The 20,870-nt window shown below is 47.7% G+C and overlaps 1 protein-coding gene across 3 annotated transcripts in view; it reads left to right on the plus strand.

Moving 5' to 3' along the window:
• The window catches only part of LOC126962584 (peptidyl-prolyl cis-trans isomerase A-like), an 890,552-nt gene that overhangs the window by 704,746 nt on the left and 164,936 nt on the right, over positions 1–20,870 (plus strand). Inside the window, exon 1 of one of the 3 annotated variants that reach the window (XM_050803808.1) lies at positions 16,879–16,891. The exons of the other annotated variants lie outside the window; for them this stretch is intronic. The gene's annotated coding sequence lies outside the window, so the exon portion shown is untranslated. Of the gene's footprint in view, positions 1–16,878; positions 16,892–20,870 lie in introns of those variants that run through there. 3 annotated transcript variants of the gene reach the window in all.

Consider the following 20,870-nt stretch of genomic DNA (forward strand, 5'->3'; position numbering starts at 1 on the left):
ATTGCCAACATTTCAAACACAAATCTAGCTTTCTGGCTTCTCTTGAAAGAGCAAAGGATCAGGTCACCCTCCCAGGCCCAGACTCCACGGTCGGCTGCCGCCGAGTGGCCCACAGAGGAGGACCCGGCGCCCGCGCCCCCCACGCGGCGCCCCCCACGCGGCGCCCCCCACGCGGCGCCCCCCAACGCGGCGCTCCCTCCGCCGCGCCCCCAGCTCGCGCCCCCGAAGCGCCCCCTCCGAAGCGCCCTCTCCGAAGCGCCCTCTCCGAAGCGCCCTCAACCTGCGTTCCCGCCCGCGCCCCCGCAGTGCCCCCTCCGCAGCGCCCCCAGACCATGTCCCCGGCCCGCGCCCCAGCCGGCGCCCCGCGGCGCACCCGCATGTCCGTCGCGGGAGCTGAGCCCACGAGGCCCTGGAGCGCGGTGGCTGGGCCCGTAGCGCCACCTGGCGGCGGATCAGGGCCCCCGCGCCCTTGCGTCCCTGGAAGTGGGAGAAGGGGCAGGGGGCTCCACCCTGCACCACCACCCCCAGCGCGCTCCCGAGGCCGTTCCCCAAGGATGCGCGGGCCCCAGGGGAGAGCGACGCTGCCCGCGCGGCGCTTTCCTGGCCGCCTGGAGTCCGGGAACGGCGAATCCCGCTCGCAGCGGACCGAGGCGAGGCGCAGCGGGACGGGATCGGTGGGAACGGAAACAGCGGTCACCCGGAAGCCCAGAACCAGCGAGTACGCGGTGCAGTGTTCGCTTCCCAAACGTGGGACAAACGCCTTTCAACTGTTTCTGGACGCCCGTGGGCCGGCGTTACCCTATTGAGGTATTCCTTTCGATTAGCTTAGTATTGTTAGTACTGTTATTATTTGGAAACTTTAGCCTACAACGATATATTTATTAATTTGGAAAATGAAGACATATCTGCCCAATCAGCCACTCTGTTTCAGGCATTCACCTCTGGTCCGTTTGATCTCAGGCAGCCTGCTGAAAAGGATGAACCGGGCAGCTGGAGTTGTCCAGGGACACTGAGCCTGCGGGGCGCACGGAGGGGCCTCGAGCGCGTGGCCCTGCGCGTCCCGGGGGTGCCCGCTGTCCGCAGCCGCCTCGGTAGCTCCGCCACCACCCTTGGGAGATGGAACAGCGGGTGTGGGGAGGAAGGAACCCAGTTTTGGTGAAGTTCTAGTTCCAGGCTGCTAGAAGCGTTCTTCAGGTCAGCTCTGGAGAGGATTAGACTGGGAGAGGTCTGCGGGAGTCTGTTTTCAGGAGCTTAATGGGTGGCGAGCCCGCAGTGTTATAATTTTCATTGCGGGCCGGTCCTATCTCAGGCACTCTGCTGAGCTTTGCGGGTTTCTCCTAGTCCTACTCAACCACCCTGTGCCCCAGGCTCTTCCCATCCAGGCCAGGGCCAGGGTGAGGCCAGCAGGGAACCTGAGGTCCAGAACTTAAGGAAGCGCTCACTCTCAGGCCTGACTCTCCACCAGCACAACCCCGAGAGTGGGTGCCTCCTTAAATGTTGCACCCCAGGTGCCTGTCTCACCTGGTCCGGATCCCACCTTGCGAAGGAGGAATCCAGAGGTCAGAGAGGTGCGAATGCTTCCTTCCATGGCCGGACTGGGCAGATTGGATGCTTCAGAGCCGGGTTGTGAACCCGATGGCTTTGATTCTAGGGTCCTCACTCTGAATATCTAAGTCACCGGTTTCTTCTCTCCTCTCTAGGCGTCCCCAGACCCCAGGTGCTTCTTTTGTTTTAAGGGTCACTTGCCCAAGTTTTGTTTTGCTTTGCTTTGTTTCATTTTGCAGATGTCTCAACTCTTGGTGGGTCTCTTGGCTGCAAGGCGGTGGAGGCTCCAGGGCTGGCCTGCCTAGTGTGTGAGGTGCCTTCATGGCCTGAGCTGAGTCCCTGCCTGGACTGAGACTGATGGGTTGTGATCTGGAGCTGTATCCCTATGGCTGCCTTAGGGCTGAACGTTCAGCCTGACAAGTGAAGGCTTCTGCAGTAGGCAAGGTCTCACTTAAAGTACCCTTGCTGGCTGTACACACTAGCCTGCCCTCATGCCCTTCTCTCAGCACCCCACCGAGACCGCACTTGCCTCTGGGCAGTTATCAAAGACTGAAGTTTTATTTCCCATTGTAGTTTAGCTAATAATGGTGATAGTCACAGCAGTGTCTCCCACTGTCATGAGCCTGGCCTGACACTCCTTACACTTTGTCTTCTATCTCATGAACCCTCCCGACAATCATCTCCATTCACAGATGGGGACTGGAGCCTCAGAGAGGGAGGTGGTTTGGTCCATGCCACATGACTAGTCTGCTAGTCTGTGGCAGAGCAGGGGACCTGCAGGTTTGTCTGCAATTCTGTTGGCCAGACTCCCTCTCTGCGACATCTCTGTGTCTAAAGAGACGTCTGTCTGTTGAGAGTGGGGGCTGCTGCTGCCTCTCTGCTTTAGACGGCTGAACGGGGCTTCACCAAGGCCTTTCCAAGGGGTGTTGCCCAGTGGTTAGGGGTGGTGTGGGAAGACATGAACTAATTGCTGGGAGGCCCGTACTGTTGACAGGGACACGCGTGACTTGGGGAGAAGGCAGAGGCTCCAGCCTGGGAAGTTTGCTGTGGCTGCTCATAGTGTGGGGTCCACGGGAACAGACTCAGTGAAATGGTGGCAGTGGAGAGCCTGCTGTGTCCTTTGTGTGTTCTGGGCTCTTAGAATCTTGGAACAGCTCACTTGGTGCTTGATGTTTAAAGTAACCTCATTATCAAAATTTTGGAAATATTCATTTTGAGACATCAGCAATGTCCTTTTGTAATTGGGTACTTAGTTAGAAATAATGACCAAATTATTTCATGTGTTCTAAAACGTGACACTATCTGATCGGACATTTGAAAGGACTCGTTAACCATCAATGACTCCTGTACAATTAGAAGGGCAAAGAATCGGGTATATTTCTAAAATGTTACAGAAGCGACAAGCATTCAGGGTTTTTTTTTTTTTTCATATTTTGCATAACATCCATAAAATCATCTTCGTGCATAGAAATACATCCTCTCACGTGAGCACTAGCTGTGGAGGCTGAGAAACTGGGCTTTGGGGAGACATTTATGTTCCTTTCCACCTTCTTATCACAGTAGTGCTAACCTTCTCTGAGCTATAAAAGAGCAATAGGAACAGTGACATTGGGTTGATTTTGGGTATTGCATGAGATAAAATTCCTATCATTGGTTGAATTGCATCCTCATACCCCAGAATTCCTATGTTGAATTCCTAATACCCAGTACCTCGGAATATGACTGTATTTGGAGATAGATCTTTAAAGATCAATCTTAAGTTAAGGTAAAATGAGGTTATTAGGGTGGGCCCTAATCCAATCTGAGTGGTGTCCTGATAAGAAAAGATCAGGAGACAGGCAGATACAGAGAGAAGACCTGCGTAGACACAGGCAGAGAATGGCTGTCTACAAGCCAAGGAGAGAGGCCTTAGAAGAAACCAGTCCTGCCAACACCCTGATCTAGGACTTCCAGCCTCTAAAACGGGGAGGAAATAAATTCCTGTTGTTTAAGCTCCCCCGCCCCTGCCCATCTGTGGTGTTTTGTTATGGCAGCCCCCCCACACTAATGCAGTGGCTAGTTGAGTCCTAGTACGTACGAGGCCCTCAGGACACTCTAATGCCTTTTTCTTCTCTTGTCCTCCTTTAGGAGGCCCTAGACTTTATTAATTCACGACCTTCTTAAGATTGGGGACGGTGTCATGCTTATCTTGGTATCCACTGTATCTATCATGCACTGAAAGCCTGGGGCGTGAGTGAGTGAATCCAGACACTATTTCTCCAGGTGTGTTCTGTGGCATAGAGTCCCAAAAGATGCTCCATGTGGCTGGGGACGGGGGCTCATGCCTATAATTCCAACAATTTGGAGGCCGAGGCTGGAGGATCACATGAGGCCAGGAGTTTGAGACCAGCCTGGCCAACATGGTAAAACCCTGTCTCTACTAAAAATACAAAAAATCAGCTGGCATGTGCCTGTAATCCCAGCTACTCAGGAGGCTGAGGTACAAGAATCACTTGAACCTGGAAGGTGGAGGTTGCGGTGAGCCAAGATCACACCATGGCACTCCAGCCTGGGTGACAGAATGAGACTTTATCTCAAAAAAAAAGATGCTCCATTTGAAAAGAGGTCCTCAGGTGAGATGACTCGGGAAATACTGTATAGCATATTTCCTGCCTGAAGACTTGCACACAGTGTCCATGATCACTGTACATGAGTCTCTAAGAGGCTGTGCAGTAAATAAATACATTGGCAAACCTAACATTTCCAACCAGTTGACCACGGGAGTGTTTTGTATAAAACCCTTCCCATGTGCTGGGGAATGATGTTCTTCAAACTAGTTGAGCCAAACTAGCCTCAAAGACTATTTATTACTTTCATCTGGACAGAAAGAGCTCTGCAAAGCTGCAGAGGATGTCTTTGGCTAGCACCATGTTTTGAATAATAATAATAATTGCTATTATTTTTCTTTTTTTGAGATGGAGTCTCACTCTGTTGCCCAGGCTGGAGTGCCATGGTGCAATCTCCGCTCACTGCAACCTCCGCCTCCTGTGTTCAAGTGATTCTCCTGTCTCAGCCTCCTGAGTAGCTGGGATTACAGGCATGCGCCACCACGCCCGCTAATTTTTTTTTAATTTTTGTATTTTTAGTAGAGACAGGGTTTCACCTTCTTGGTCAGGATAGTCTCGAACTCCTGACCTCGTGATCCGCCTGCCTCAGCCTCCCAAAGTGCTGGAATTACAGGTGTGAGCCACTGCTCCCTGCCTCGAATAATTATTTTTAGTTAGGCACAGTTTAGTGAAAAGACAATGCAGTGTACATGTCCTAGACATTCTTTGAGAGCCGTTTTAAATAGTTTTTTGTTTGTTTGTTTGTTTTAACTTCATCTGATTTACTTCTCATAATGGCCTGTGGTTCCTTTTTTCCCTCAAATTCTGCATCTTAAGCCAGGTAGGTAAATGGAGGCTAATTAATTGATACCTGCATGTACATTTAATATGCATGCCTGTTTTCATCCATTTTACCCATTCTCCTACTTTAAAATCCTCTCCCGTCAATGTTATTCACAAAAGGCAAATGAAGGCAGTGTATTTGTAATAGCCAACTGCAAGAAACTCTCCAAATATCTGTCAACAGTAGACAATGGTGAGAAAGAATAAACTACGTAGAGACTTAATATTGAGGAAAAGGAGTCAGATACAAAGAACACATCCATGAGGCTCTTTGCAAGTGTTTACCTTGGGTGGAAGGTTTGCTGGGAAGGGCATGAGGCAGCGGGTGAAGTTCTGGTCTTGGTCTGGGTGCCTGGGGCCAGAGTGGATTTGCTTTGCAGAAGTTCACTGAGCTGAGTTTTTGTGATTTGTGCATGTTCCTGTAAGTACATCAGAGTCCAACAAAATGTTCCAAACTGCAAAAGAAAAAGGGCAAATGAAGCTTAGCTCGATTTTATTTATTTCCGGGAGGAGATAGAATTTCCTTAAGTTGTTTTTGTTTTTGTTTTTGTTTTTTTTTGACAGGATTTTGCTCTGTTTCCCAAGCTGGGGCAGAGTGGCACAATCATGATTCACTGTGGTCTCAACCTCTTGGGCTTAATGGATCCTCCCACCTCAGCCTCCCGAGTAGCTGGGACTATGGGTGCACGCCACCACACTCAGCTAATTTTTGTGTTTTTTTTGGAGACAAGTTTTCACCATGTTTCCCAGTCTGGTCTTGAACTCCCAGGTTCAAGCAATCTGCCCATTTGGGCCTCCCAAAGGGCTAGGATTATAGGCATGAGCCACTGTGCCTGGCCCTTAGTAAGTTTTTTTTCTTTTTGATAATTATTTCAGATTCAATGGTAACTTCTAAACTTCAGAAAAGTCTTTAACAGAAATTCCCAAGGAAGTAGCTCCTACAAGAGAGAAATGGACTCCTTCCTCTCTTCTCTGTTCTCAGGTCATTTGTCCTGCCTCAGCCTCTCCAAATGGGGGGTCTCTGCCTGGGGAGGCTCTGGAGAGGCTCTGGGAAGTGATTCAAGACCAAGGGGAAGGAGAAAGGTCTGCTCTGGGCTTCTCAGCCCTGAAAGGAAGCCGCAGTGCCCTTACTGCAGTAGAGGTGATAAGCTCCAGAGATGTTTCATCCCAAAGACTTCCTAAGACTTCCTGGTCCACTGGGAACCAGAGGAGTGTTAGTAAACCAGCCTACATCCTTTTATTTTAGAGGGAATTCATACTCCTGTTAGTGCCCATCTCCCAGTGAAACTGTGTCCATGGAGGGAGAAATCTCTGGGCCTTTTGTTGGTAAAATGTTGTGGAGCTTACAGTTGGTGACCTTGGCTTGAGCTAAGCTGGATGGGGGGTAGAGGGGATTCTCTATGTGCCTGAGGCTCCTTCATTGTTCCCTGCAGCCATCGTGGCAGCCCAGAGGTGACCTGAGCAGAGCAGCCTCCTCAGCCCTTGCTCCACCTGGAAGTTGTCTAGGGAAAAAAAAAAGCTTTTTTTAATATGATTGTTGGCCACAAGCATATCTTCTTTTGAAAAGTATCTGTTTGTGGTTTTCTGAAGATAAAATGAGATGATCTATGGAGTTTAGAGGTGCCTCACACATTTATTTGCACTCAATAAACACCAGTGGCTTTGGTGTGGGAGTGTAAATGCGTTCAGCCATTGTGGAAGATGGTGTGGCCATTCCTCAAAGACCTAAAGACAGAAGTACCATTTGACCCAGCAATCCCATTACGGAATATATACCCAAAGGAATAGAAATCATTCTATGATAAAGACACATGTACATGAATGTTCACTGCAGCTCTATTCACCATTGCAAAGACATGGAATCAATCTAAATGCCCATCAATGACAGACCGGATAAAGAAAATGTGATACATATATACCATGGAATACTATTCAGCCATAAAAAAGAATGAGATGGCCGGGCGCGGTGGCTCAAGCCTGTAATCCCAGCACTTTGGGAGGCCGAGACGGGCGGATCATGAGGGTCAGGAGATCGAGACCATCCTGGCAAACAGGTTGAAACCCCGTCTCTATTAAGAAATACAAAAAAAAAAAAAAAAAAACTAGCCGGGCGAGGTGGCGGGCGCCTGTAGTCCCAGCTACTCGGGAGGCTGAGGCCGGGAGAATGGCGTGAACCCGGGAGGCGGAGCTTGCAGTGAGCTCACCATTACGGAATATATACCAAGGCAATAGAAAACATTCTATGATAAAGACAGAGATCCGGCCACTGCACTCCAGCCTGGGCGACAGAGCGAGACTCCGTCTCAAAAAAAAAAAAAAAAAAAAAAAAAAAAAAGAATGAGATCATGTCCTTTGCAGGGACATGGATGGAGCTGGAAGCCATTATCCTCAGCAAACTAATGCAGGAACAGAAAACCAAATCCTGCATGTTCTCACTTATAAGTGGGAGCTAAACGATGAGAACTCACGGACACATCAAAGGGAACAACACATACTAGGGCCTTTCAGAGGGTGGAGGGTAGGAGGAGGCAGAGGATCAGGAAAAATAACTAGTAGGTACTAGGCTTAATACCTGGGTGATGAAATAATCTGTGCCTCAAACTTCCATGACACAAGTTTTCCTATATAGCAGACCTGTCCTTGTACCCCTGAAATTAAAAGTTCTCCCCCACCAAAACAAAAAACAAAAACAAAAAACAACTAAGGAATATTCCTTCCTAGAGATCTGTAATCAATATCATAAAGATCCCCTTGCTGGTGGTTACCCAACTAAGAGTTCATGGAGCAACAGTTTAACTTTTAAAATCAAAGCTGTACATACACCTGATTTTCTTTTAAAATCAAAGCTGTACATACACCTGATTTAAAAAACAAAATAGGTTTAGAAGGCTTGTTACAAAGCACACACCCCTGCAACTCAGAGCAACCCTGTTTGGCCCACCTGCTGTTATTCCTTTCCCAGGAGGCAACTGCTTTGGATCCTTTTAGTTAACCAGCAGTGCAGCGACAGAGTCTGTGTTGTGCAGTCCTTCTTGCTGTCTCGTTGTTGAGCATCCTTCCCACTGAGGAGATGATAAAGCACACCAGGTTCTTCCCTGTCAACCCCGCAAACCCCACTCATGCCCTTACTATCCATGCATGCTTCTCATGTACTTACATTGTGATTGCGACTGCAACAGTGTCCATTCTTACAGCTATGTAAATGCTGTTTGAAGCTAAGCCATGTAGTAAATGATGGTTACCATTTACTTGATCGAAGATTTATTTTTTTTTTCCTGGAGTCAATTTTCTTTAACTTTTTTTCCCCTTGCTCTGTTTTATGCATTCATCACAGAGTCATTTGTCTTGACCTTCAAGATATCTACTTGAGGAAGCCTCTCCCAGAGCTTCTGACGGGGCATCTGGCCTGCACCCGTTACTTCCTAGACCCAGTGCCTCATGGGGCCTGGCTTCTCCCGACCCTTGCTCTGGGGTTCTCTTCTCTTCCAAGTGCTTGACCCTGAGAAGTCTTCTTCTTTCTTGGTTTGCTATTGAGCACCCCCGCTGGCCATCTCCTAAGAAACAGTGCATGGGAAGGAGTTTAAAGAACATGTGTGTCTGGGCCCGGCGCAGTGGCTCACGCCTGTAATCCCAGCATTTTGGGAGGCTGAGGCAGGCGGACCACCTGAGGTCAGGAGTTTGAGACCAGTCTGGCCAATGTGGCGAAACCAGGTCTTTATTAAAAATAAAAAAAAATTACCAGGTGTGGTGGTGGGCGCCTGTAATCCCAGCTACTCAGGAGGCTGAGGCAGGAGAATTGCTTGAACCCATGAGGTGGAGACTGCAGTGAGTCGAGATCACACCATTGCACTCCAGCCTGGGCAACAAGAGTGAAACTGCCTAAACTCAAACAAACAAACAAACAAACAAACAAAAAACATGCTTGTCAGAAAATGCCATTATTCTACCTTACACCTGCTCTGTTCCTAGCTAGGAAATCATTTTCCTTTAGAATTTTGGAGGCTTCAGTCCCTTGTTTTTTGGCTCCTGGTTTTGTTGTCAAGAGGCCTGAGGCCACCCTGATCCCTGATCCTTACCTGTGGCCTGTTTTTCGTTTGCCTTTTTCCTCTCTGGAAGTTGGAGGGATCTTCTGCTTGTCCTGAGAGCTCTGAGTTTTCATCGTAATGTGCGTTTCCATGGGCCCTACTTTCATCAATTGGATTCAGGCTGCTTGTGAGGCCCTTTAAGCTAGAATTTCATGATCTGGGGTGTTCTCTAGGATGATTTATTTCCTCCCCTTGGTCTTCACTACTCTTTCTTTCTGGAAACTCTTGTGATTTGGATATTTGACCTCCTGGGCTGAATCTTTCATTTGCTTGTCCTTTCTCTCCTATTATCAATTTCTTTTTCTTTTGGGTGTCTGGGAGATCGCCTTGTTTTTTTTTTTTTTTTTTTTTTTTTTGGTTCCAATCTTTTTGTTGATTTTTAAACCTTTGTTATAGTATTTTTAGTTTCCAGGAACACTTTTTTGTTCTCTAAATATTCCTTTTTATGAATCTCTGTCCTTTTTGAATGATTTTAATATCTGCTCCCAGCTCTCTGTGGATATTAATGATTTTTTTTTCCTTTTCCATATACAGTTTCCGTTTGCCCTGAGTTGTGTCCTTCTGTCCATCTGTTTCGGTCTCTCTCTTCCACGTGGTGAGAGCACACACCCCCATGTCAGTCTCTTTAGCTCTTTCCTTCCTTTCGGATGGTTGGATTCCCTGAGGAAGACATCCCTGCTCTCCTGCCTGGAGGGCACAGCCCTGTTGTCAGTTTTCTGAGAGCCCAGTTGGGAAACAGGCTGCTGGTATGCACTGAGCCCCCCTGTTTCTACAGGAATTTCCAGTCCTCAATTGTGTCCAGGGTCTCTCAGCCCAGGGACCTCTTTCACAGGCCTCTGGCCTTTCTCTGGAGTGGAAAGGGACAGCAGCATCTGGTCGAGGGGAGTGGGAGAGGAGCCAGAGGCTGTCACCACCTCGTAACTGAAATCCAATCCCATCCCACCTTGGGACCACCCCTCAGAGAATGCTAAGCAGCTCTTCATGTGCTTCTCTCTGGTTCCTCCTCCCCACCGCCTGTGGCTCCTGCGCACCGTGTCCCCAGCCTCCCTTCCCCAGGTAAACCAGGTCAGTGTTGGTTTTCTCTGGCCAAGTTAAAGTTCCACATTCAGGGGCCAATTAGTCAGCTACCATTTGTCTATCAGCCCTCAGCTTTCAAAATGTTCTTGTAATTGTCTTTTTTTTTTTTTTTTTTTTTTTTGAGACAGGATCTCACTTTGTCCCCCAGGTTGGAGTTCAGCAGCATGATCTCCGCTCACTGCAACCTCCATCTTCCAGGCTCGAGCCATCCTCCCACCTTAGCCTCCTGAGTAGCTGGGACTACAGGTGTGTGCCACAACACCCAGCCAATTTTTTCTTTTCCTTTTTTCTTTCTTTTGTATTTTTGGTAGGATATGGAGTATCACCATGTTGCCCAGACTGGTCTTGAACTCCTGAGCTTAAACAACCCACCTGACATGGCTTCCCAAAGTGCTGGGATTGTAGGCGTGAGCCACCACGCCCAGCTGCAATTGTCTCCTCTTATTCTTCACATTTTTGTGAGAGTTTTGCTATTTGTTTTATTTTCATTTTAGTTAAGCTCTATAATCCTCAGACTGTAGTGTGAGGTGTTTTGGAGGCGTGTGTATCAGAAGCCCCTTTTTCCCAGGAAGGACTCCAAGTTTCTGAGGCTTTGAGCTCATCTCTCTCTTTGAGCCTCACGTTTTTTTCTTTATTCAGGAATGAGAAGTATTAGTATACATTTACCTGAACCCACAGCACCCTATGAGGGAGGGCGACTGACATGACAAGCTCAGTTGATGAGTGACTGTATTCAGATTCTCTAGTAACTGAGTTCCAGCTGGGGTTCATGGGTGCAACTCCTCTCCCCAGACCCCTGAGAACACACCCACTCGGGGAGAACGTCAGGAGTGACACCCTGTAGCTCAGGAGCTTAGTGACTTGGTGCGCCTTATTCCAGACCCAAATCCAGCTGGACACCTCAGAAGCATCTTTAGGAAATGTGCATGAAGGTCCTGGTTTCTAATGCTCCCAAGTCCTCCCAAATGATGCGTACAATCCTAGGAAGCCCTGATTCCTGCGTCTTCACTGCTGCGTATACATCCTGATGGTTTCTGTGGCTTCTCCAGGCCGTCAGCACACGCAGATAACCTCAGGGCAATGAAAAGGGTCGCTGGATGCAGCCCCTGGCTCTGAACAGTTGGGTGTCTCCATTGCTAGCTCTCTATTTGATACAGGCGGACTTGGAGACAGCGTGTTGGGGAAACTGATTGTAATTAGAAAACCCCCCCTCAGGGTGGGCTCCCCTCTTATGATGGAGACCCCATGCCTACTCCCAGCCCCCTCCTCTGGGGTTGGAGGTTTTGTTCCATTTACCATAACTGGGATCTCAGAGAAAGGGCTTGGAATGAAACACACAGCAGGTGCTACCTGTGATAAGTTTTACAAATTTTATTTGCCATAATCAATTACTTGTTCTCCATGGCAGTTCCTGACCCTGTAGATGCTCAGTGATGGATATGAAATGAAGAGAATTTCCCCAAACCTTCCCATGACTTGTGGCTGACTTTATGCTGCAGACTTTGCTGCGGCTTGTGACGCTGGGCTCTTCTGGTGGATTTTCACTTTCCTTTGCAGTGCGTGACCCTTCCATTAGGATAAGCACAGTTTTGTATCTTTTCTTCTGTTGCTGTTAAACTCGAGTCTGCATCTCCAAACTTTGAATTCCACTCTTGTTCTCAGACTTAGCTTTTTTTTCATTAATCGGCTTTATTTTTATGAGCAGTTATGGATTTACAGAAACATCGAGTGGAAAGTACAGTGTTCATATATCTCTGAGAACCCCCCTTGCCACTTTCTTTGGTATGGTTGATTGGTTGTAATTGATGAGCCAGTATTGAGATGTTATTATTAACTGAAGTCCATAGTTTATGGTAGGGTTGACTCTTTGTGCTGTGCATTCTGTGGGTTTTGACGAATGTCTAACATCACGTGTCCACATCACAGTATCATACAGAATAGATTCCCTGCCCTAAAAGTCCTCTGTGGTCTTCCTATTCAACCCTCCCTTCCCTTCTCCAATCCCAGCGTCCCTGATATATTTACTGTCTCCACAGTTTTGTCTTTTCTAGGCTGTCTTATAGGTGGGACCACACAGTATGTCACCTTTTCAGATTGGCTTCTTTCACTTAGCAATATGCATCTAAGATTTCTTCATGTCTTCTTGTGGCTTGGTATCTCATTTCTTCTTATCACTGACTTATATTTCATTGTATGGATACACTATGGTATTTATCTATTCACCTATTGAAGGACATCTTGGCTGCTTTCAAGTTTTGGCAATTACTAATAAAGCTGCTGTAAACTTTCACCTGTAGGTTTTTGTGTGGACATAAGTTTTTCACCTAATTTGAGGAAATGCCAAGGATTGCGATTGCTGGGTTGTATGGGGAGACTATGTTTTTGTTTTACAAGAAACTGCCAAACTGTCTTCAAAGTGGCTGTACCATTTTGCATCCTCATCAGCCATGAATGAGAGTTCCTGTTGCTCCACATCCTCATCGGCATTTGGTGTTGTTGGTGTTTGGATTTTAGCCATCTAATAAGTGTGTTTGCTGTCTCATTATTGTTTTAAGTTTCAGTTCTGTAATGACAGATGATATTAAGCAGCTTTTCATATGCCTATTTTTCACTTGTAAATCTTCTTTAGAGAGGTTTTTATTTAGGCCATTTGCCCATTTTTTAAATTGGGTTGTTCATTCTCTTATTGTTGAGTTTCAAGAGTTCTTTGTATATTTTGGATACCAGTTCCTTATCAGATATGCATTTTGCAAGTATTTCCTCCATGTCTGTGGCTTATCTTCTTATTCACTTGATAGTGTCTTTTGCAGAGCAGAAGTTCCTTAACATTAATAAAGTCCAGCTTATTAATTTTTTCTTTCATGGATCTCATTTTCACACCCTGCCTTTTGTTTTGTTTTATGTTGTTTTGCCTTTAAAAGGCCTGAAAATGTGCATCCTTCACAGTTGCACCTGTTCAGAAATGCTCCTGCTCCATTCTTAGGCCAATGGTTGCTAATACCTGCTCTTAGATTTATGAGCTGCATAACTTTTTACAAATTCTTAGTTCTTGGGCCTTAGTGTCTTCATGAAAAGCTGCTGCCCTTTCCATTTATTTCACCCTGAGTCTGTAATTTATGCTTTTAATTTATGTATGACCCTTTTCTTCCCAATTTGACTATAATACTCTTCTCCTGGAACATTACCTCCTCCCCATGCTCAGCCTGTCTTCCCACATCCTGGTGTGCTTATGTTTAACCTTGGTGCCTCTTGTGCGCACCACCCCTGGGACTTTGAACCATGAGCTGTGCTGTTCCAGCAACTCTAGCAGGCAAGGCTAGTATTGGGTGATGGGCAGGGGCTGTACAGGAGAAAAGGGAGAGGGAGGTCAATTGTGTACACCTAGCTGTTGGGAGGCAGGATGAGAGAGAGACACTTGGATCAATGCCAAGGAAGTACAAGGGTGACAAGAAGCCAGATATCTGGAAGACAGAGCATTGAACCAGGCAGAACCAAGGATAAATGGACTAGGAAGTCTCAGTGATAAGGTCAGAAATATAGACTTCAGCTCTTTGTAGATGATGAATAGAAATAGTCCAGTGAACCTGAACCCAAACTGCAGGAGTGGCTCTGCCTGGCTGGAGTTCAGTGGGGGCAAGGGATCGGCGTCAGGGAGGGGAGCCTTGTGATGAGACTAGTCATCAGCAGCTGCTCTACTAAGCCAACCTTTAACTGGCAAGTATTTAAAGAAGCATGAACCATGGCAAGCAGAAAGAGCTCTTCTGCTGTTCAGCTCCATGTTGATATTAAGGTCCACAGGGGCAGTTGCCCATCTGAAGGCTTTCAGTGAAACAGGTGAGCTGAGACACTGGTTCTCCTGGCCCTTGTGATGGCCCACGGGGCCTAAAGGAGCAGGGCTCCCAGCAGAGCTTTCTTTGGGGGCCAGATGTGCCTATTTGCCACACTGTGGCACACCAGCTTCATGGCCATCTATGTGTGCTGTGGCATGGAAATAGTTCACGGTTAAGGTTTGAATAGTCTGTCCTTAACATGTTTTAGGAATGACATGGAGAAGTTATTTAAAGGCATATAAAGTATTTCCAGTGGGAGATGGAAGAATAAGCCTAACCTGTTGGAGTTGAAATCTTAGAGAGAGCAGGAATGCAGAACTATGACAGTGTGCACCACTGACTGATGGCTTAGTGTTCCCCTGTGACATGCAGGCCACCACTCTCCAATTCTGCCCTGTGACAGACATCATCAGTAGACGGTCCTACAACAGACATCATCAGTAGATAACGGCACCCTTTCCTGCTGAGATCACCCAGCCTGAGCTTTCCTCTCGAAGCAGGGCCCCAGACAGCCAATGCAGTCACCTGGAGGCGCCCCAGGAGGCGTGCTTCTCACCACCTATCCTCTCTCGCTTCCTCAACTTGGCTGAGCACAGGAATCACTGAGCGAACTCCAGATTCTTCAGTTCAGTTCCTGGAGCTTCTGGTTCAGCAGTCTGGACACATTAGGAAACACTGATTGAAGGAAGCGGGGAGTAAATGGAAGAAGAAAAACACAGGCCATAAGAAATGTATCTATATCTACCTACCTAATATCATATCTGAAATATTTTATAAATTAACATTTTTACATGGAATACTTTAAGAAAAAGGACAGGAAAAAAGTGACAAATGGGCAAATTAAATTTATAACTGGAGATACGTAAAATAATAGCAAGTGGACAGCACTTCATATTAGGCAGTTGGAATTTAACTTGTTCTCAGGCTAGGGGACCTGGGACCACTGACCTTTTGGGGTTCTCTATACTCCGGGTCTTTATGACTCAGGAAAGAAAAGGCCATTATCTTCTTTGCTCCTTCATATCCTGGCTAAGCCAGCTTGGCAGATGCGTCAACTTAAGGTTCCTTGTCTGTAAAAGAGGCTAATAGTGGGATGTACTTCATGGGCTCTTAAATGAGTTAATACATGTAAAGCATTTAGAATAGAGGTGCCCGTGTGGTGGACATCAATAAATCGTGTTACTATTGATATATTTGAATGTTCTTATAGCAAATCAGTTGTCTCTGTGCAGATCAAATTTTCCTAGTTATTGAATAAATTATTCCATTAACCTTTAATGTAACGCCTATTTGTATAAGGTGCCATGGACACATGGTTTCAGTCCTTAAAGAATTCAACATTTAGTTTGGGAGACAATAATTAGATTAAACAAAAAAAAAAACACCTGCACAGGCTTTACACAGTTCAGCAGTGGAGTGGGTAGCCTTTCTCCATGTTCTGGAAAGCTCTGTGGGGTGTGGGTGGGGCTTGGAGAGGGGCAGGTTGCAGGAGAGCAGGGCAAAGCGGAAATGGAGGGTGGCACAGGTGAGTGAGGGGGGACTGGAAATGGAGGGGACCAGAATCTGGAGAGTATTGAAAGCGGGTGAGGGGTATCAACCCTGTGTTAGTTTGCTGGGGCTGCCATATCAAAGTGCCACAGGCTGGGTGGCTTAAATCGCAGACATTTATTCTCTCTTAGTTCTGGAGGCCAGGAGTTCAAGGGGAAGGTGTTGCAGGGTTGATTTCTTCTGAGCCTTCTCCTTGACTGTCTTCTCGCTATGTCCTCATGGCTATTCCTCTGTGTGCGAACATCTCTATGGTCATATCACACCAGTCAGGATCAAGGCTGACCCTAATGACCCCCCTTAAACTTAATTACCTCTTCAAAGATGCTATCTCCAAATAGGGTCACAGTGTGAGGTCTTGGGGCTAAGGCTTCCACATATGAGTTTTGCCAGTACACCGTTCAGCCCCTAAGAGACCTGATGTATTTGGAGAGACCCCGGGAGGGGTCTGAGGGTGGAGGGTGGCTCAGGGCCCAGCCTGGAGCTGCAGGAGAGATCACTAGCCCTGTTGGGGATACACAAAGCCCAGTGCTCCTTGAGCTTGCAAAGGGAACATTGTGGGGAGAGGGATGCTGTAGAGGAGGTCACGGCTGATGACGTTCAAGGAAACCCTTGAGCTCAGCCAAGGAGCTTGGTTCTAAAGAAGGGGCTCTGGAGATTTGGGGTGTGGTGGTAATAAGCTTTGGCTTTAAACTTTCCTATAAGTCATCTTCCTCATTCTTCCTGGGTCTCTTGTCTTGCTATCTGATGGCCTCCTTTCCCTTTTCTTTGAAACCAGAAGCTGGAAGATGAGTATAGGGGTGCTTTTGGAAGCACGGCCATTCCTATCTGCTTGTCCCATGCTCCAGTCTGTGGCCCATCACAGGCCCTATTTTGGCTCTGGCTTTGGAGTGGGAAGCAGACACCAGCAATCACTCTGGAGGGAGATGCCCGCTGGATTGTCATTTGTTATGGAAATGACATTCCATTTTAGAAGCTGCCTCCCTCTTGTTGATGAAAGTTTACATTTCTCTGGCTGGGCAGCCCGGCCCTCACTTGCTCCTAGTTGCTCGAGTGATGGGTAATAGTGAAGCAGGTGATGATGGAGGAGGCTGTCACGCACGTGGTTTCCTGCCTGAGCGCCGTGGAGGGTTTGTGGCACAGAAAGGAGCAGGAGCCTACTCTCCTGGAGTTAAAACCCCTCTGTTTTGCAACAGGAAACCTCTTCTAACCTGCAGGCAGCATTAATTCTAGACTGGGAGCCGTCAGGTGAGAGGCAGCTGCAGTTAAAATGCCTGGTCTGGAGTTGTCTTCGTCAACATGACACTCCTACCAAGGCGATTTCTTTTGTAAACACATAAGGCGATTTCATAAATTACTCTTAGGCAACTGGTGGGGGGCTGTTTAGTTGTACATTTTTACAACAGTTAAATCAAGGCCAGGGCTTTTCAGAGCTCAGCAGCCCATCATTATTAAAACCAAAAGTTATTAGTTTCAATGCCAAACAGTAAATCGATGTGAATGCTCTGTTGGCTTCATAAGGGAAGATCTCTGTGTCCAAGGTCCTGGAGAAGCTCAGTTGACCTGGGCCATACACAGCAGCCTGCAGGGCGGGGACTTGAGGGGACGCACATGGGTTTGACAGGCGACCTTCTGCCAGGATTTGCCGCTTGTTGCATCTACGGGTTTTCAAAGCAGGAATCAAGTCGAGTGGGCTGCTTTGACTGGACTGACTGCTTAGAAACATTGTTCTCCTTTTCAGTTTCCTCCTAAAAGGAATAGTCTGCAAATTCATGGAAAGCTGAAATAGAAAAATGACTCGAGACTAGAACAAGTGAGTTAAAACCACTCCTGCATGCCCCACTTCCTCCTCGATCTTTCTCAAACCCCCTTCCTCATTCTCACGTTCCTTTTCTCCTTCCTATTCCTCTTTACTCTTCTGCAGTCACTGATTTTTGCTGGTTGCCCCATCTTAGGATTTGCACAGCTGGCCCTGCTGGCTCTGAGCAGCGGCAGGTGCACAGTAGGTCCACAAAGTCTGCTAAAGAGATGAGCAAGACATTGGTCCCCACATTTCCAGCTGACCGTTGGGTGCTCCCACTGTGTGTTCTAGAATTCTTCCAAACCAGTTGTATGAGAGGAGACAGGCTTGGATCTGTGTGGTCTTGGACCCGTGTGGCGTTGGACCCGTGGGGCATTGGACTCAGGTGGCGTTGACCCGTGTGACATTAGGCAGGTATTGTCCTCTCCAGGCCTCCATTTCCTGCCTTTAAACCTTATTGTGGTTTTCAAACCTTTTTCTTTATCTACAAGCCCTTATTTAAATGAATAAAAACTTGGTGTGTTTGAGTGGGATGGGGATGCCTAATTTCATGGTTGAGATTCCTGAGGATTCCAGTACTGGCAAAAGCCAGTAATCTAGATGATTCCCAGGATCCTTTGCAGTCGTGCCTTCATGGGTCTTGTGGGTTTGTGTCTACCTAATTCGTCAACTTCAGCCTCAGGTCAGTTGCTTCGTGGACTGAGATGTCAGTCCTCCCCCAGGTGCCATCCCTTCCAGGTCCAGCAGCCTATGATTCTACAAGACCACCTTTACGCAGGAGGGTCCCTACGAGAGGGGCTCACTGCTGTCCTCTGGACTCACTGCCAGGTCTCACCTTTTCCCCACTCCTGGTCTTCCATGCACCGGCCCTTCCTTCTCAGCCCCACTGTCTGTCTAGCAGCTCTTGCCCCCCATAGTCTCCAGTCTGGACCATTCTACGGGCTCCTTACAACTTCCTGCCCCCGTCTCTTCTCTCCTTACAGGCCTTGTCTTCTTTCCATGAAGGCTTTTAGAACAGAACGTTTTTTGTGTTACTTTTCTCCTCACCTCCCAACACACACGAGAAAAAGTCCTCAGTTCTTGACCCCGCACTGAGGGCTGAGCACACTCTGGTTACCACCAATCTCTCTGGCCTTGTCAACCATCCTTCCTTACCTGCGGCCAGGCTGTTTTTTGGGATGCCTCCCAAATATTTAGGAGCAGAAAGTATAAGTATGGGCAGAAAAAGGAAGAAGAAAGGAACATACAAGGGTGAAGAACAGGCAGGAAGAGAAACAGAACTGGCAGCTCCTCACCCTCATGCTGGCCGCCCAGTCTCTGGGGACCCTCCCAGGGTCCACTTTCCCTGCTGGAGGATGGACACCTCTGACACCACCACCCACTCCTTCCATGAATGATAGAGCTCCAGAATTCAAGATTTCTTTAAAAAAAAAAAGAGCTCAGAATAATGGCAGAATGGTGGTATCTAAATGAGTTTACAGAGATTTAATTATAACTTATCACAATCTCAAAATATATCTCAGCATTTCTCGGTCTTTTTTTTCCTTTTTTGGGACAGAATCTCGCTCTGTTGCACAGGTTGGAGTGCAGTGGCATGATCTCAGCTCACTGCAACCTCTGCCTCCCAGATTCAAGCGATTCTCCTGCCTCAGCCTCCTGAGTAGCTGGGACCACAAGCGTGCACCACCACGTCTGGCTAAGTTTTATACTTTTAGTAAAGACGGGGTTTCGCCATGTTGGCCAGGCTGGTCTCGAACTTCTGACCTCAGGTGATCTGGTCGCCTCAGCAAAGTTCTGGGGTCTTTTTTCTATATAACAGAATATTAATGTAGATGTGGATAGATGCACCACTTCAGCCGGCATGCCGGAATATTACTCATGAAGTGAATGGTGCCTTATTAGTGTTAACAGAACCTGCCCATCTCATAGGGAATGGGTGTTGCTTCGGGTACTGCCGCCTGCCTTTTATTCCCACAGAGCCATGCTGAAACCACAGGACAAGAGTGACACCTGCCCCTATATCTCAGCACCAGGCTATTAGTGATGCCCCTTAGGTTCCCAGCTCCCCAGGCAGCACAAACGCACCCGGCCTTGTGGAGAGTTGAACTGGATTTTGCATGTAGAGTGGGCTGGGTGAGAGGGGCACCCACGAGGGCTCCCAGAGAAGCCAGCCGTGGGACTGGTTACCTGAGAATGATGGTCTTTTCTGAAGGATGCCCCTTGGTTGGGGCAGCTGGTGGGGAGTTGGGCACTCAGGGTGAGTTGGACCCCACATCCCCTATCATTGGCAGCTGCTTAGCCTGTGTGAGCCTCAGTTTCTCCATCCCTAAAATGGCAATATCAGGGACTCTGTAGGTTGTTACAGCCTTAGCGGCCTGGATAATTTCTTTCTTTCTTTTTTTTCTTTTGAGACTGAGTCTCACTCTGTCGCCCAGGTTGGAGTGTAGCGGCGTGATCTCTGCTCACCCCAAGCTCTGCCCACCGGGTTCACGCCATTCTCCTGCCTCAGTCTCCCAAGTAGCTGGGACTACAGGTGCCTGCCACCATGCCTGGCTAACTTTTGTATTTTTAGTAGAGACGGATTTCTTCGTGTTAGCCAGGATGGTCTCGATCTCCTGACCTTGTGATCCACCCGTCTCGGCCTCCCAAAGTGCTGAGACTACAGGCGTGAGCCACCGTGCCCGGCCGGCCTGGATAATTTCCTAGCAAAGCCTCCTGCACTGCTGTTCTTGGAGTTCTAGTGTTTGTTTAACTTTTGCTGAATCTGGCCCTTGGTTTGCCATTTACAAAGTCCCCCAAAGAGAGGATGACATGTGGGTCCCCCTCATTCCAACCTCCTGAACTTGTCCTGATCTATCAGGGCGTCTCGATGGGGTTTGGGCCAGTTGGTTTGAGATCATCAGCTTGTTTAGCAGACGATCCAGGTTTCTTACAACTCAGGTTAGATGCTAGAGTGGAAATGGGCTTTGGAATGAGGCAGAACAGGTGGGAGTCCTGGCTCTGCAACAGGCTGTGTGGCTTTTTGCCAGTTTCTGAACCTCTCTGAGTCTTGAAAGCTTGAAGCTGTGAGAGTTAAATGAACTGACATCTGGAAAACACACAAGCAAATCACAGGTACCCCACAAATGGGCTTTCCCTTTGTATCTTTCCTTAAACCACGGCTCCTTCCCTCGGGTCTCTGCTCAGAATCTTCCCCTGTAGTGCTTTTTGTGACACCTCAAATTCCTGGGTTCTGAGGCTGGACATGGAGGGCCAGCCTTGGCAGGGAAAGTGGTGGTGCAAAAAAGTTCAGTGGAAAAGAACAGAAATGAAAGTGAATGAGCATCTTACTGTGTGGCTTGGGCTGTGGGAGTCTCAGGGAGAGGCCTCCGTCACCACCTGCAGCTCAGGGGGGCCAGGAAACTCTGGTTGCCAATATTTAAGGCAGCGTTAGGATTTTTTGTGAGCAGAAAATGCCAGTTTTAGATCAGAATTTTCTCATCATTTGTAAGAAAATATCATTTATACTCAAAAGGAATGACTACTTCTATTAATTTAAAAGCTGGGATGTGGAATAAGC

Source organism: Macaca thibetana, chromosome 9 (genome assembly GCF_024542745.1).
Source record: "Macaca thibetana thibetana isolate TM-01 chromosome 9, ASM2454274v1, whole genome shotgun sequence".
NCBI classification, from domain to species: domain Eukaryota; kingdom Metazoa; phylum Chordata; class Mammalia; order Primates; family Cercopithecidae; genus Macaca; species Macaca thibetana.